General features: G+C 41.9%; 1 protein-coding gene across 3 annotated transcripts in view; it reads left to right on the top strand.

The window, feature by feature from the left end:
- The first annotated feature begins 217 nt into the window (after positions 1–217).
- The window catches only part of LOC124879554 (zinc finger protein 516-like), a 37,700-nt gene continuing 24,876 nt past the window's right edge, over positions 218–13,041 (top strand). For 2 of the 3 annotated variants that reach the window (XR_007041048.1, XR_007041049.1), the window contains exon 1: positions 218–505. The gene's annotated coding sequence lies outside the window, so the exon portion shown is untranslated. The remainder of the gene's footprint in view (positions 506–13,041) is intronic. The other variant, XM_047384185.1, reaches the window with a different exon arrangement.

Here is a 13,041-nt window from a genome sequence, read left to right on the forward strand (position 1 = left end):
TTACATCCATGACCTCCTAATTGATGGCTGACGAACCACAGTTGGGTCCCGACCCACATGTTTTAGAACCGCTGCTTTAAAACTACCTTAATCTGATCTGAATGTCCGCTCACGCGCCCACCCTTTACCTCTCAGCGACCAGGACAGAGCCGCGCGCTCGCGCACACATCACTGCTGCTCGTTATTAACGTTAATAACGTTATCTCTCGCGTCACCGACGTCCTCCCCCCCCCACCATTCATCGTCCCCCGAACAACAACGGTCTGCCGCTGCGGACCCTCCTGAGGACCGAACTGCGGTTCAGGTGCGCCGCTGTGATTTAAATAACAACTCAAGTTTATTTTAGCGCTGCGCGAAGAGAAGGAGAGATTAGCACACCGCTGAAGGACAGTGTCCTGATTTGTCGACAAGTGTTTATCCGCGGAACGGAGCTCGCCATTGTTTTATCTGTGACGGGATTCCTTCAGGAACAACCTGCCGCCTGACGTTAACTCCCCTGCTGGAGGTAAGGGCTGAGGCCAGGCGACAGTTTACTGACAAAAAAAAAAAAACGGTGTTTCTGAGAGGTGCAGGTGGATGTGGTGGCTGGGACGCTTTGTTATTAGAGTTTGTGTTGGTGAAACTTAACCACAACATCCCGTCTAACTATTATGGGCGATATAGTTCTAGGTGAAGTCCCATCGTAACCCACTAAAACAGCCGTTGTAGAAAACCTCCGCATCAATCACACGTTTAAATTAGCTATAAGAGAACATGTTCAACGGTGCTTAACTTGTGTTAGGTGAGCGCTAACGGGACAGACAACAAGGCTGCCATTGTACCGGATCAGAGTCGGATTAACGGAATTCCTTTTCTCTGTACCGTTTGAACGGCCCCCAGCTCCTCTCTCTAGTTCCAGTTCAAAAGGCTGTTTTAGAAACCTTTTGAACTTGTTACAAACTAAACTTGAAATCTCGCAGCAGGTATGCACGCACTAAACCGTTGGTAGATGTCAAACTGAAGATGTTGGGAAACATGTGGATGGGGACGATGCTTTTAAAATGCATTAGCTTCCTGGATTATCATCCAGACAGGACTCAAAGCTGAGGATTAATAGTTTTCTTATAAACACAGGACCAAAGCAGAATGTAATACTATTGATAATGCTCTTAATGTTAGGTAGTTTAATAAAGTTTTCTACATTTTTGAGGATTTTGCCATGAAGCCTTCATCAAATGTTCCTTGATCAGCGTTCTACTTTTTCAATGGTCCTACCCACTGATTAGCCTATTACTGATGCGAAAGTCAGTTTGTTACATTGAAAAATTTTATTTTCACATTAAAAAAAAAAAAAAACTGAATTTGTGGTAAGAGGACAAATATGTGTTCTGCTTGAATCTTTATATAAGAGCAAACATTTTAAATTATTACCATAACAGTTAGTGTCGGATGCATTTACAAAAGGACTTTGAAAGACTAGCATGCAATCCTACTCACACTTTCGACATGGAGAGCAGTTTTTGCTCAGGTTTGAAAAGTTTGCACTAAAGCATCAAATCAGTTGATTTTTGGTACTTAGGACCATTAACTGTTAGACTATAAGTGTGATTTTAAAAGGTTTGACATTGTGCCCCAGCAATTTCATTAACAGAATCTTAAAACTGCAACCTAATTAGCATTTTTCATACTTAACAGTTTGCTTATTTTCACTTTACATGCTCAGTTCTAAGTTCATGTTTAAGACAGGAATATCATTGGTGGCACATTGCCTCCTATCTTTATTTCCTGTGTCAACAAAAATCTGTTTCTCTGTAAATAACTGCCATATGCAAACAGTTTAGTGTTTAAATTTAACCAAATATAGTTTGCATTGCCAACTATGAGTATTTTTAGATTGGAATTTAAGACGGTTGATGTCCACCTTGGTGTGGACTAGCTGTTAGCTTCAGCCTCCTGGACCAACTAATCTGGATTTAGACCAAATGAAAATGCCAAGAGAGTTATCTACAGTAGGTCAGATATTAACTGCTCAAAACCTGGCTTCAAAAATCTGAAACTATCCCTTTAATGTAAAAGTTTAATTTGGCTTTATGCTCGGGTTCATTTAAAAAAAAAAAAAAAAGGTTTCAGTATTTTTTTGTTGTTGCTATTGCTGTTTTTCTTGTTGCTTTAAGACCTTTATCCCACATAATCATGAGCAATCTCTTCAAAAGAGGGTAAATACTGTCATTAAGGGCTGCAAACTTTATTTATACCCGAAAACCATCCAGATGCTATATTAGTTGTGGCCTTTTATCATCCGCTACTCAATGGAAATAAACAAATAGGCCCAGATTTTTCATTTCTTACTCCCCCTCCCCTCCCCTGCATAAACTTGCACATCATGCACAACATGCACCATCCCCTGCTCACCCCTCCTCCCCTGCAGTATGTGGCTGACCAACATGTGGGGAAGTAATCCCAGCTATTAGGGTAATCTCCTCAGCATGACGATCAATAGGAGAGGATGTGCGGCCCGACTACCAGACAAGAGTAGTGGTGTGGGGAGGGGGACAAAATTTGTGCTAAAGAAAAATTATTTAATCATCTAGATTAGGTCAGGAGACGGAGGGGCTTGACAGAGGGGGAGGGTGCAGACTGAGGCGACAGGAGGATGTGAGGGGTGAGTCCATCGTGACTTTAGAAAAATGAACTGGCAGTATGATGCTTGAGATAGGACTGCTGCTGCAGTGTCTGTTCAGAAAGTTAAGGGAGAATTATCTACGTATCAGTTTTTAAACGTCTACCTTAAAGCCAGGGTTCGAAAAGGAGACAGCCACAATAGAAGTAGATTGAAACGCTGGTGGAGGAAACTTAAATATTCTTTTAAATCAGTTTCTTTGTTGTGCAAATACACGCTGTACTTTTAGTCAATTTACAGTGTAAATTGACATCAGACAAGAACAACACCGTAGCTTGTGATTCTAAAGAGTTTGATCTGAAAAAGCCATCAATAACATTTTTTTAATTCTCAACATGGCTCTATGTTGTTTTGCAAATGCAGCTGCACCATTACTAAGCAGGCATGGACCCACCAAAATATACCAGGGTTTTAAAATGGTAAAAACCGCCAAAAATAGAATATTAAAAGACCAAAAAAATGCCTTTTAATGAGATGCCAGAGAAAGTGCTGGAGTGACTGTTGTTTTCTTCAAACTGTATGGAGCATAGCATGAAGGAGTTCTGCCCCTCCCACACCTCCTGCTGCACACTGCTGAGTCAGCTGGCTGGAAGAAGGCTATTACACCTTTCCCATGCTTACAAGAAAGACAAATTTGGCTGTTTGGAAATATTTAGTTGTTAAAAATATGGACAGTCATATTTTGGAATAGGAGGACAGTGTAAGGATGTGACATTTTGGACTTTGTTTATGGTTTTGTGTTTTGTTTTGCTAGATGTTTTTTGTTTGAGGGTTTGTATTCATGTTTATTGCTTTCTGTGTTCTGACAATTCTGGTTTCCTTTTGCCTCCCGGTGTGTTCTCCTCTCGTCATTAGTTTTCCTCTTTCAGTTGTTAATTACTCAGTTTTTGTCCCCTTTACATTCATTGTCCCTCTTAGCTCTGTTTCCTCTAATTTATTTTTATTCTCCAGTCCCTCCTTTTATTGGTTAGCTTTAGTTAATGTTTAGTTTTATTCTAGTCATCATTTCTTCTGCTTCATTCTCAGTTTGTTCTATCAGTGTTTTCTTTTGTAGTCAGGGTTTCTTTATGGTCTCCTTTTGCTTAGACCTTAGGTTCTTGTTATTTTTCTGTTCCTTCCAGTTCCTCTGTTTCCTTTACCTCTTGGTTATTCTAGATTTCTTATGTTTTGGTTATTTTATCTTAGTCCATTGTTCTGCTTAGGTCTATGTTTCTCTTTATTGGTTAATCAGTTCCACCTGTCCCTTCAGCCTCCCTGTCTCCTTGCCACACCTGTTCTGTGTCTTTTGATTATCTGTCCTTTGTTCTCCTCTCACATCTCCCTGTATATTAGTTGGTCTGTGCTCTTTGTTCCCTGCTGGTTCCTCTGTTTGTTCACACTCTGTTCTGCCTGCTCGTTGCACAACTCGGGTCCACCCGCTACTGCCATGTTTACCATGTTCCTGCAGATGTAAGTTTTGGATCTCTGGTTTACCTGCACTGATTTTGTTACGCTTGTACCCTTGAATAAAGCTGAAGATTATTCGGATTATGCTGCTGCCAAGCTCTTGTCTGCGCTTTGGTCCAACCCAAAACCACACTTTGACAGACGGAGCATTTTTAAAAGTGGAGAGGAACACCTCCCATTTTTTGACACTAAAATATCTTACCTCTCCCCACAGTGAGACACATTTCTAAAGTTTTTATTAATTGACATATTTTTTTAAAGTAAAAACTAAAATTAAATATTAGGAATAATTATGCAATTTTAGTGTCACCTCATTTTTCCCTCTGAGTTGATTCAGTCCAACTTCACACTAATTGTGAAGTACTTTGCAGTTTTAATCTGTGATTGGTGCTATATAAACACATTTTTCTCACTCAACGTATTAACTTATTCTTCAGCACACGCAGGTGGGATGCAGGTGTGTCTATTGCAATTAAGCTCACCATCTTGCTAATTATCATTTATCTAATCAATTAATGGCTATGGACTTGACAATTTTTTTGATTAATAATCAGATAGCAAAAGGTACTTAATAGGTTTCTTACAGAATTTGAACCAGGTGAAGCTAAAACCATGCCATTTGTGGAGTTCTGGATAGAGCATATTTACAGAGAAAGTTTTAATCTTAAATGCAAAATGTTTATATTTTTGGTACAGTTTTGGCCTAATTACTGCTCTGAGTGGTTTGTTCTTTCAATAAATGACATGTTTTAGAGTCTGTATAATCAAGTTGCAATTATTTGATTACTAAATTAGTTGACGATTACATCAATAATCGATTAATTACGAATAATCCTATAACAGCATCCGAGTGACTGTTATCTAACTATTGTCTAACTTAGCTATAAACTGTTTAGCTAGGCTTATATCATGTAGCAAAAACTAAGAAAAAAACGTTTTCAAAATGTTTGTTAGTAGTTCACTATCAGGGAGCACATCTCCGGTGCTGAAGTCCAGTCCTGGAGAGCTACTATCCTTCAATTTTCAGACTCATCCCACACCTAAATCCCTCAGCAGAGTTAAATGACATGCTGATGAGGAAATTCAGCCATTTGATTCTGGTGTGTTGGAACAGGGATGCAGGATAGAAGCTCTTGATGATTGGACTTGGATTGGACCGCTAAAATAAATTGTTATTCCTTTCTTTATGATGTTTTTTTTTTTTTTTTGGTGGTTGGGGGTGGGGAGGAGTTAATGTCCATATTTATATATTTATAACTTTACTCCTCCATTTTATGACATAATCAGGTACCCATGATTAGCTCGTTATACTGATGTCACTGTGTAACAAGCTAATCTGTGCAATAGAAACTTGAAAACTATAACTGACATTATCATGTTTATTCAGCATTCTTTTGCTTAAGTCTATCAAAAATAATGGTAAATAAATGTTATAGATAACATTATTATTACTTGAATAATCTCTATGTAAAATTTTTTCAGCAGATATAGGAACAATTGTTGCTTTTTCTTTATACAATAAATTGTTGCTGAGGAGGTAAATCAGCTTTTTGATTCAGGTGTGTTGGACCAGGGACACATCTAAAAGTTGGAGGACGATGGACCTTGAGAACTATAGTTTGAGGCACTTATCTGTTTCTTTTTTTTCAGGTTCCAAAGCCCGACCACTGTAAATTAATCTGCTGTGAATTCTTACTGAATGTCTGGATTACTTTGGAAATTTGACATGAAAAATATGTAGGAACCTTGTGATAGCCTCAGAATTGCATTGTGTCACTGGCTTTAGACCATTCATAGTTAAGTTTAGGGTGTACAACACCACACAACACCATATCAAAGGTCTATTTAGAAAGAGTTAATGCTGTTTCCAGTTGCCTCTGATTTTTCTTTTATTTCAATGACATCAAATCTAGCTTAGACCTGTTTCCTTTGGATAGCTATTTAGATTTTTTTAGCTATTGAGCTGTGCTCATTGACTAGGTAAGCAAAGGTTAGCAATATAAGAATCTGGAAATTCATTAATTCAAACACTAAAGGAACACATCCTTTATTAGAGGCTGACTAGCACCACGCGTTCTACTCATTCAAGGTGATACTAACTAACAGAAGGTACAATTATTAAGGAAGCATATGTCACAAAGTCAAGAGTCAACTTTGCCTTTTTAACATCTTCTTCAAAGACATAAAAACTGGTGGAATCAATAATCTGGCAGAGAACATTTCCAGTTTGTCAAGAGTCAGGTGGGTTCCTGTAAAAAAGAACTTGCCCTTTAGGTTTCCAGCGGAGGAACTGGAGTTCAAACACTGGCATAATGTCCAGATGGAAGATGGGAGGGACGAGGAAGGCGTTCATAGATCCCTTCTGTTTGGTCCCATTGAGACAGAGGGAGACGAGATTGGATGGGTTTGAGGGAATCAGGTTACTATCGGCCCATAGAAGCGCTGGTGTAAAAGATGCAATACCCCTATGGGAAACCTAATCCAGACCCTCCTGCCAGCTGTCATTCTTTTGCTCTTGGGTAAAATCGCAAAGCAGCTATCGCCTTACCTTTCTTCAAACCTTACCTTAATCATGAGAGGAAATTACTCACATGTTCTTACAGATCAGCATTTATTTCGTAACTTGAGAGTTTTTGTGAGGGCAATTTGTTTTATACCAGAAGAACAGCAACGCTAAAGTTATTATAATCCTCTTAAAACACAAGCATGGGACACTAAGTTGCTTTTCATCTATGAAGGAACTGTGTGAAGGAGCACAGTTAAAATATAGCATTGATTTACATTTTGGTTTATTAAAGTTAAAGAGAACCATATATGGCTGGAAAAAAATAAGTAAAAATGTTGAGTTAAAATGAATACTAAAAATAAAGTCTGGATAGTAAAGCTTGAATTAACAATAGTAAAGTGTTTGGAACAGATTTAGTGTAAAAAATGTTCTGTCTGTAGAAAAATGCTCCAAAATGAGGCACTGCAATTATTAAGCATTTTAATATTTTGATGTCTGTTTTCTCGTATTGTCACTGTTCTGGTTTCAGTGCTGGGTTTGGGGTTCAGGGTCGCAGAGGTCGTAGTTTTTAATAATCTGCATGTTTTTTGCATGTACTTAATCTTAGTATAAAACTGAAATCAGTGGCACAAAAAAGAGCAATACTTAAAAAATGAGGTTTAGGAACCTGCAAAGTGAAAGTCAGTTACTACTGGTGAACATCAGACCTGGCTGGGGGAGGTTAGACATACAGGAATTCTAGACAATCACATTTTAACCCCAGCTCCTCCTAAAAGCCTCACCTGGAGTTAAAACTGAAGCTGCCATAATTAATGAAAACTTTAAATTAAAAGACATACACAAGGTCATTATTAGGGAAGTTCCTTTCAAGAGATTTGTTAGTTATTAGTATCAGAGTCCCTGGTTATACTGAAACCCTAATACATGTTGGTATACGGTCTGTGATTTTTATGTAGACCCTTTCAAAAACACCTGTTTTCATGTCTTCATTGTGCAAAACTGTATTTTAGCTAGTTCATACTATTTTGTTGATCTCAGTTTTTCCTACGAATCAAAATGTTTTTCAACACATTTAAAGCTAAACAGACTGAATTGGCTGCTTCAGTTTCTTGTCTGTCTGTGCTCACTTGGTGCGGTGAGAGAGCTGCACAGAGAGCAGCTGAAACACTGGTCTTTAAATTTTATGATGTTCAAAGGAAAGTGCTAGGTTGTCAAAGCAGGACAAGGTTTTTTTTTTCAAATATTATTAACTGAGAATATGTTAACTGAAATGTCAACAGACAATGTCTCTCAAAACAGAGAATAAACCTATTTATGTCAGATCAATGTTGTAGTTTTTTAACTGAGTCATTATGTTGGATCAGTATATTAAAGCTGTCCTGTAAATTACGAAAAAAAATCTTTCCCTTCCAAGAAAAAATAGGATACTGCAGCTTTGTTAACTTAATTTGTGATTGTATTCTGTGGGACAAAATCACAATACTAATGTAATAGTAGAAAATGTAATAGTGATAACATCTAGTACATCTAGTATTTAACTGCACTTGAAAACTACTGAAGCTCCAAGTATATGCACGGCTTTGATTTTGGCCACTTTAATGTAGTACTAAATTGGGACATAACTTAAATAAGTGACAAACCTAGGTTACTATTGCATTATTTTGCCAGTATATATTTTTTGCTTTCCTTATTTATTATTGTTTACTAAGATTTTTATTTTAAGTGCAAGCTTTGTTATTCAGTGCCATATTCTATTTTCTTAATACAGGAGTTTTTTTTTTTTTTAAATCACCCAAATTAGTCAAAAATAATTTTATCCCGAAACTATAGATGGTGCTATAACTGTCATCGTTTTAACGGCCGACTTAACCCACATGCGGAAGAACACTCAGAGAACAGTAAACAGTTTTGGAAGTTTATTGCTAGAATTCTGGAACAGATAACGATCAGGGCTAGCCACGCAGACAGGAACCGGAGCACTGCAAAAAAGACGGAAACAGGACAGGTAAGTACTTGGTGAGTGACAGCTAACAGTCTCTGTTTCAGAAGGCTTACGGTGTGCAGGGAGGACTAGATTCGCCAGGGAGATGGGAAATGAGTCTGGAGATCCAGGGGGGCCTCTTCTGGGAATCCACCAGGAACTTCTGTGGTCCAAGTAAGTGGAACGTTGGAGGGTGGAGTGGGTGCGTGGAGGCGAGGAAAGAGTATCAGAGAATGGACAGCCAGCTGGAACTTGATCCGGGTTCTTCTGAAGCAGGGTGCGATAAACCATCAGACTGAGTCAAAAGACTGAATATGGAACCTGGAAGGAGCGAGACAGAAACGGTGAGTAATCTCTCTTAATCAAAGAGACACAAGATTTTCAAAATACAAGATCTGGCCAGGTGATGTTACCGCTGTAGGCAAAACACTCAGGCAAAGAAGTGCTGGCGATCCGTCCCCTATATACTCCTCCAGATGATCATCAAAATGAGGAACACCTGTCGCACCCAGAGACGCAGCCCTCAGCAGCACCTGATGATGGAAGAAGGTAAGCAGGAGAGGCAGAGACCGCAAACTCTGACACAACCTCCCCCTCAACGGCCGCCACCTGGCAGCCCAGAAGGCCCACCTTGCGACCACAAATACGTCTGAATTAGAGACGGGTCCAAGATGAAGGACCCGGGAACCCAGGAACAATCCTCCGGACCATAACCAGCCCAATCGACCAGGTATTGCCAACCCCGCCCACGTCGACGAGAGGCCACGATCCGACGGACCGTGTAGGCTGGATGACCCTGGAAGTCCCGGACGGGAGGAGGGGGCTCGACTGAAGGGCAGAGCATGCTGGTACAGACAGGCTTGAGCTGGGAAACATGATAAACGGGGTGAATACGGAAATGAACTGGCAACCTGAGACGAACTGAAGCAGGACCAACCAGAGACTCGACAAGGTAGGGACCGATGAACCTGGGAGACAACTTTTTGGACAGGAGCTTGAAAGGCACATTCCGTGCGGCAAGCCAAACCTTCTGACCGGGGCGGTACTCAGGAGCTGGAATGCGGCGCCTATCCGCATAACGTCTGTTCTGCTGCGATGTCCTCTGGAGAGCCCGGACAGTCAAATCCCAAACCCGCCGACATCTCCGAACATGATGCTGCAAAGACACCGAGGCTGCCTCCTTCTCATCTGACGGAAACAACGAAGGCTGGTAACCAAGAGAGACCTGAAACGAAGTGAGGCCAGTAGCTGCACATACATGGGAGTTATGAGAGTACTTTATCCACAGCAGGTGGCTGCTCCATTCGGTTGGTTCGGCTGATGTGACACAGTAAAGGGCTGCCTATAACTCCTGGTTCATCCGTTTGACCTGGCCGTTAGACTGCGGGTGGTAACCCAAGGTCAGAGACACCTTAGCTTCCAGCACCGTGCAAAACTGTGCATGAGCACTGGAGCCTGGGAGAAGCTCCCCTTTAACCTATTAAAAGGCTGCTTCGGCTTCCGGGCTCCAGGCAAAGATGGTCTTAGTTGAGGCCAGGGCTGTGAGCGGGCTGGCCATCTGGCTGTAGTTGCGGGTGAACTTGCGGTAGAAGTTGGCAAAGCCCAAAAATCGCTGTAACTGCTTCTGGGTATGTGGAGTGGGCCAGTCCTCCACAGCTTAGACCTTCTGCGGGTTGGCACAAACCTGTCCACCCTCTAGGATGAATCCGAGGAAACTGACCGATGGCTGGTTGAATTCGCACTTTTCAGCTTTAACATAAAGCTGGTTCTCCAGCAGCCTCTGTAGCACCAGGCGGACATGACGGTGATGTTCAGAAAGCGTTCTGGAATAAATCAGAATGTCATCTAGATAGACGAACACAAACAAATTAAGAAAGTCTCTCAGGATGTCGTTAACTAGAGTCTGAAAAACTGCGGGAGCGTTGCATAATCCAAAGGGCATGACCAAATATTCAAAATGTCCAAGCGGTGTCTTGAATGCTGTCTTCCACTCATCTCCCTGGAAGGTCCGGACTAAATGATATGCATTGCGGAGATCTAACTTAGTGAAAACTGTAGCACCGTGGACTGGTTCAAAAGCTGAGGAAGGAAATGGTAAGGGCTACTTATTTTTAACTGTGATTGCATTTAACCCCCTATAATCAATGCAAGGCTGAAGAGACCCGTCCTTCTTCCCAACAACAACAAAAAAAAACCCAGCCGCGAGTGGTGACGATGAAGGCTGTATTATACCGGCAGCTAGCGACTCAGTAATATATTTTTCCATAGCCTGTCTCTCAGGCTGTGAGATTTTATAAAGTCGGCTGGAGGGCAACGGGGCTCCGGGTAACAGATCTATTGCGCAATCGTATGGACGGTGGGCTGGTAGGGACAGGGCTCGTGACTTACTAACGACTGCCTTAAGATCATGATAATCTGGGGGAACAAAGTGAAGGTCCGACGGCTCGACCTCCACCTCCTCCTGTACCGGAGATCTAGGGGAGACAGCAGATTGCAGGCAGGTGAGCATACACTGTGTGGATCAGGCCTCTATTCTTAGCTTGGCCCGATCTAAATGTGGATTGTGGGTCCGCAACCATGGAAATCCCAAGACTACTGGGTTCTGGGAAATGGAAAAAATAAAGAAATAATCTGTTCCCAGTGATTTCCTGATAACTCTAACTCAAGTGGCTCAGTTCTGTGAGTAATCTGGCAGAGAGGCTGACCATCTAGTGCCAACACCTGACGTGGGGTGGTCAGTGGCTCAATTCTAATATGCTCCTGCTCCACTAAAGCTGGGTCTATTAAGTTGAGTTCACAGCCGAAATCTATGAGGGCTTTAAGACTGACTGCCGTCTGGCAAATTAAAATAGTGGCAGACAAAACTAGTGGCGGGGTCTTGAATCTGAATTCGGGTCCGCCGGGTGCCCCTTTACAGTCGACGGACTTACCCTTTTGGCCGGACTGGACAGGCGGAAATTTGATGATCGGACGCCCCACAGTAGAAACAGCTGTTCGTCGCCGCTGTTTCTCATTAGACGAAAGTCGCGCTCTACCCAGCTGCATGGGCTCAAGCTCGCCTGGGCTGGGAACAGACCTAGACTGTGGCTGAGACTGGGGCGAGGAAGCGGACTGAAATCGGGGCATACAGGTCCTTCTCAAAAAATTAGCATATTGTGATAAAGTTCATTATTTTCCATAATGTCATGAAGAAAATTTAACATTCATATATTTTAGATTCATTGCACACTAACTGAAATATTTCAGGTCTTTTATTGTCTTAATATGGATGATTTTGGCATACAGCTCATGAAAACCCAAAATTCCTGTCTCACAAAATTAGCATATCATTAAAAGGGTCTCTAAACGAGCTATGAACCTAATCATCTGAATCAACGAGTTAACTCTAAACACCTGCAAAAGATTCCTGAGGCCTTTAAAACTCCCAGCCTGGTTCATCACTCAAAACCCCAATCATGGGTAAGACTGCCCACCTGACTGCTGTCCAGAAGGCCACTATTGACACCCTCAAGCAAGAGGGTAAGACACAGAAAGAAATTTCTGAACGAATAGGCTGTTCCCAGAGTGCTGTATCAAGGCACCTCAATGGGAAGTCTGTGGGAAGGAAAAAGTGGCAGAAAACGCTGCACAACGAGAAGAGGTGACCGGACCCTGAGGAATATTGTGGTGAAGGGCCGATTCCAGACCTTGGGAGACCTGCGGAAGCAGTGGACTGAGTCTGGAGTAGAAACATCCAGAGCCACCGTGCACAGGCGTGTGCAGGAAATGGGCTACAGGTGCCGCATTCCCCAGACCTGGGCTACAGAGAAGCAGCACTGGACTGTTGCTCAGTGGTCCAAAGTACTTTTTTCAGATGAAAGCAAATTCTGCATGTCATTCGGAAATCAAGGTGCCAGAGTCTGGAGGAAGACTGGGGAGAAGGAAATGCCAGAAGTCCAGTGTCAAGTACCCACAGTCAGTGATGGTCTGGGTGCCGTGTCAGCTGCTGGTGTTGGTCCACTGTGTTTTATCAAGGGCAGGGTCAATGCAGCTAGCTATCAGGAGATTTTGGAGCACTTCATGCTTCCATCTGCTGAAAAGCTTTATGGAGATGAAGATTTCATTTTTCAGCACAACCTGGCACCTGCTCACAGTGCCAAAACCACTGGTAAATGGTTTACTGACCATGGTATCACTGTGTTCAATTGGCCTGCCAACTCTCCTGACCTGAACCCCATAGAGAATCTGTGGGATATTGTGAAGAGAACGTTGAGAGACTCAAGACCCAACACTCTGGATGAGCTAAAGGCCGCCATCGAAGCATCCTGGGCCTCCATAAGACCTCAGCAGTGCCACAGGCTGATTGCCTCCATGCCACGCCGCATTGAAGCAGTCATTTCTGCAAAAGGATTCCCGACCAAGTATTGAGTGCATAACTGTACATGATTATTTGAAGGTTGACGTTTTTTG

Source organism: Girardinichthys multiradiatus, chromosome 13 (genome assembly GCF_021462225.1).
Source record: "Girardinichthys multiradiatus isolate DD_20200921_A chromosome 13, DD_fGirMul_XY1, whole genome shotgun sequence".
Lineage (NCBI taxonomy): Eukaryota > Metazoa > Chordata > Actinopteri > Cyprinodontiformes > Goodeidae > Girardinichthys > Girardinichthys multiradiatus.